This window comes from Palaemon carinicauda, chromosome 10, assembly GCF_036898095.1.
Source record: "Palaemon carinicauda isolate YSFRI2023 chromosome 10, ASM3689809v2, whole genome shotgun sequence".
NCBI lineage: Eukaryota > Metazoa > Arthropoda > Malacostraca > Decapoda > Palaemonidae > Palaemon > Palaemon carinicauda.
Window position 1 is genome coordinate 128,495,508 of NC_090734.1, and position 5,000 is coordinate 128,500,507.

A 5,000-nucleotide genomic window follows, 5' to 3' on the forward strand; every position below is an offset into this window, starting at 1 on the left:
TTGTTCAATGCAAATATGATATAACAATCTGCAAATCTATAATTGAATATATTATTATATATTACAAAATATAATGTTTCTTTCACTTGCGTTAACTTGGGATTAAATTTATCACGGAAATGTTTGCGATTGTACAATTTTGAAAGATATCAAACATAGTGTGGTTTGATTCTTAACCAAAGAAGATTTATCGACCGACCAAAACCATTTTGATGACGAACGAAAGGATTTTTACGTACGACAATTTTTCCCTCCACATACGCCAGGCAGCAGCGGCTTTAGGAGGAGGTCAAGATCGACACAGGCGCTGGCGTCGACCGGTTAGTTGGCATTGACCTACGAGTGTGTCTGAAGCTTTGAAGGATCGGATCTTCGCGAAGGCTCTGACCACGAATCGTCATCTTGACTTCACCAATTTGTTAAGATCGCTAAGCTATAGAAATCAAAGGTAAGTCTTCTCTTTTTATTTTTTCGGTTTATAGTATGGAGTATATCTGCAACATTGTATGGGTGGGTGGTTTCTGCCATAACGGTTTATTACAACGTGGATTTTTGGGACTATGATAACTTGTTCTATATATTTGACTTCAATTACATTGCTGAAAATATAATGTAATTGAACCATTAATGACCTAATTATATTTACTTGTATAAACAGTTGTATTCAAAACACGTTTTGGACATGATAGAAAAATTGATTTTATGAATGGGAAATTAAAAAGAAATATACGAAAGTTTTCATGTTGGCAAAACATACGTTTTATAAAAAAAAAAGCATGAATATTTAGTTTATCTCAGAAAACGCTAAAAATATAGACTGGGTTAATTGGTTTCGATGAAAGGTTTGTAAAAAATATCTATAGACAAAAATGGCATTTTAAAACATCATTACTCCTTTGGAACTGCTACTATTACCAATGATGATATTATTGATAATAATTTAACTATTATCATAAGTATAACCAACAATAATAATGATGATAAATATTTTTATTATTGTTATCATTAAAATGTAACCACTACTACTACTCTATAAGTCTTGACCTCGTCCACAAGTAAGAGAGGTCACTCCGGGTTATTTTTGACATTTCCTTCACTCATCACTTTATAACCATGACCCTTCTTAAACCGTGAAAAATAACAGCTATGATTGTTTTGTTACCCTCGGCTTCTCTGGTCGGAAAGCGGGACTTTGTGCTTTGGTTCGTTCAAATTGACTTTTTTTTTTTTCTTAGAAATGCGACTTCATAATTTTCGTTTGCTTGTTTGGGGATGTGGTTTCTTTCCTCCTATTTATTTTACTTTAAGGACTATTTTTTTTCTGTTCCTACAACATCAATTTACTGTACACACTCTTGCGTATTTGGAGTATCACCCAGCATTATGTGTGTTCATTCTCAAATCCCCATTATTGAAGCACTTTGAAAGCAAGAAAGTCCTGAGTTTCGTCTCAAAAACCTTGGAGTATGACCTGTTTTTATCCTTTGTTCGTATAATCGAAATGCGTAATTTGATTTTTGTTTTCTTGACGTTAATGAAATTTCGATTGGTATGTATTTCTGCCAATTGCGATTATGCGTTACTGGTTACCTTTGACCCAATCATGACAGTTGGTCATCTATGACATTGCTGGACGGATCTTCAGTAGGGAAATGAATTCACATGGGTGGAGTAGCGTTCATCCACATTTGTATTTTTATATAAAGTCTCTTTTCAGTCGCTATTATTATTATTATTATTATTATTATTAAGCTACAACCCTAGCTGGAAAAGCAGGATGCTATAAACCCAGGGGCCCCAACAGGAAAATAGCTCAGTAAGGAAAGGAAACAAGGAAATTGAAATATTTTAAGAAGAGTAATAACATTAAAACAAATATTTCCTATATAAACTATATAAACTTCGACAAAACCAGATGAAGAGAAATTAGAGAGAATAGTGTGCCCGAGTGTACCCTCAAGCAAGAGAACTCTAACCCAAGACAGTGGAAGATCATGTTAGGTTTACACAGTATATTAGATGTATGATGTTTAACTTTGTGTTTTTTTCATGCATTTCGCCATGCATGCATGACCCTTTTCGCTTGTATGAAACTGCATGTCTTCTATTTTCAATCTATTGGACAATCTTCAATCAAAAGTTACGTTACCAGAGCAGTCTTGGTGAGTACTGTTATTTGCGCATTTCATATCTGGTATCCGAAACTCTTATTTCACGCGTCTATTTTTTAATAATGTAGAAGTTACTATCACATGTGCAAGCCTGTTTTATACGCATTAGTTAACTTATATCTGTTCAAGATTCTGTAAAATTCTACGCTGTTTATAACGTTAAATTGAATGATGTAGTATGCCTCTTAAAAGTGGTTTTTTTTTTTTTTTTTTTTTTTTTTTTTTTTTTTTTTTTTTTTAATACAAAAATTGATTCTAAAATGTGTTAACATGTAAAATAATGAATACAAATTGATCATTTAAAACCACCTCAATTCTTTCAATTGTGCAATTTTCATTGCTAGTTTCAAAACATCACAGATTTGGCTCACCCTCCTTGCCGTAGTAAAATTTACTGTATCTTGTAAATAGTAATTCTCGTTGCGGTTAGCGGACGAAGAAAGAATTCGCGGTTTCCGTAAGAGTCTTGTATTCTTAATGACCTTGAAAAATTTCCTCCTGACCTTATGACCTTCGAGTTGTATTTTCTGTCAAGGTAGAATTACTTACCGAAATAATTGGGAGTATTTCTTTATATTCGTCCAGTGTACACATTGTTAAGGTGTACATTTCCGTTGTTTATTTTCTGTCTGTAGTTATTTATAATTTTTTTTTTGGGGGGGGGTGGCAAAGGTATTGTCTTGTTTAACCGTTCATATAGATGTTTCTTATTTTAACTTTTTTTTTTTTTGTAGATTTATTGTGTAAGGTTGTTCTTTCGGATTATTCGAACTTATGAATTTACTTATGTATGCATACACTGTTAAAACAAAAACGTAATTTTATTCGAAAAAATTCCGTAAAAATATACTGTTTCTCAGTCGTATTATAGTAAAATACAAGCGACCGTAATTTTACCATACTTTGCTATTATATATTACGGGGGTGGTGACCGTAATATCTCTCCTTTATGTCAATATATCCGTATTTAAAGCGGTAAATGTCTGGCAACATTTATTCCAGGATTTTTTTCCGTTTTATTTACCGGAAATTTATAACAGTGTACATTTTACATCGTCTTCAGAGAATATGTTTACGTGTATATTATTTTAAACATTTTTATTTTTAATTGACGGCACCTGGATGGACAACTTATTTCTTTTAATCTAACTCGAAAGGGAATGGCGAATTTAAGAGAGAGAGAGAGAGAGAGAGAGAGAGAGAGAGAGAGAGAGAGAGAGAGAGAGAGAGAGAGTTACCTGACATCCTATTCAATCTCTCTCTCTCTCTCTAAAGTCTCTATTGCCTTACGACTCTATTAAAATAAATATTAGTAAGTCGATAAGGAATGGCGAATTTAGAGAGAGAGAGAGAGAGAGAGAGAGAGAGAGAGAGAGAGAGAGAGAGAGAGAGAGAGAGAGAGAGAGATTAGATTTAATCTCCTATTTTATTCATTAAACCGCATTCTTAAAATAAGAAACGTTTGGTGATAGATCCGTTACATATTCGTTGGTATGTGGATCGTATCCAGCTCTTCCTGGAGTCTTTTTTTATTATCGATGGCGGTATTTGGCAACCCTGGAGAAGTTAGTAGATGCTTCTAGTCTGACATGAATTCGTTGGTTATTTAAGTGACACTCTAGCTGATATTATGCAAGCATGGGTCTGAACTCTGGAGAACTGGTTTTAGATAGAACCGATTGTGTGTGAATGTCATACTAATTTGATAAAGTAGAATAATGCAATCAAAAAGAAAATGATTGCGTAATATACCCGTTCAATTAAAGACTCACCCATCTTCGTTAAGCCAATCATTATTATGCTTACCATGTTCAGGACAAACCTCCTCCTCCTCTTCTCTCTCTCTCTCTCTCTCTCTCTCTCCTCTCTCTCTCTCTCTCTCTCTCTCTCTCTTCTCAGAACAGCATTATAAAACGGTGGTGCTTAGGACCGGTACGGTCAAGGACCTCCTAAGATAGACACTCCCGAAGCCCCACGTAATTATAAGACGTTGTGGAAGTTCCATTCGTTATCATTATTATTATTATTTATTTGAGAATGACACATTGCTTTATTTTTGACAGTGTATTTTATTTTTGGTTTAGTTTTTATTATGATAAAAATATTGATAATGATGATTAGGATAATTATACCTGATATCAGTATGAATAACATATCGGTCCACATCTGCTTCAGATTTAAGATTGTAATCAAACCGATCTTAAAACTAAATAACGATTGGAACAAGTAATATAGGGAATAGAATAACTTTTTCGGGGTTGGGGGGGGGGGTGTTGGATTGAGGCACGATAAATACCCTTTACACCATGGTAAAAATGTGCATCTTTAATTGTTGCTTTTGATGTAACGTTTTATCACTAAATGCATGCAATAATCCTTCGAACCCAACAAGAAGCATTGTAGAAGAGGAAGAAGAGGCGGGGACGATTTAAATTCTTCAATACCCGGTTGCTAAGATCTGGCCAAGAGCCAACCAGGTGAGACCTCGGTCTTGTTGACGGTAGATTTAGCTAGTCTTATGCCACCACGCACATGCAACCTCCTTATGCTCGTTGTTCTTAGATTAAACTGTCCACAAGATGAAGATTGTCCATCATTATACATAAGATCGTGATCACTTGTTGCTATAAGACATTATCAATAATTTTCAACAAGCAAAAACACCCGCATCGGTCTAGTGAGGCGTCCGCCAGAGGGCAAATGGAACGGACCAGGATTTAGGTCAGGCGTGTAGTTTGTCTTTTTTTCTTTTCTTTTTTTTTTCCTTTTTTTGGCTTCGGGTTCCGTCATCAACAATAACGTTGTTTTTTTTTTATTTCAGATTATTTC

At 34.4% G+C, this 5,000-nt stretch overlaps 1 protein-coding gene across 1 annotated transcript in view; it reads left to right on the plus strand.

Moving 5' to 3' along the window:
• Positions 1-290: 290 nt before the first annotated feature.
• The window catches only part of LOC137648748 (uncharacterized), a 37,766-nt gene continuing 33,056 nt past the window's right edge, over positions 291-5,000 (plus strand). Inside the window, exon 1 of the mRNA XM_068381831.1 lies at positions 291-448. The gene's annotated coding sequence lies outside the window, so the exon portion shown is untranslated. The remainder of the gene's footprint in view (positions 449-5,000) is intronic.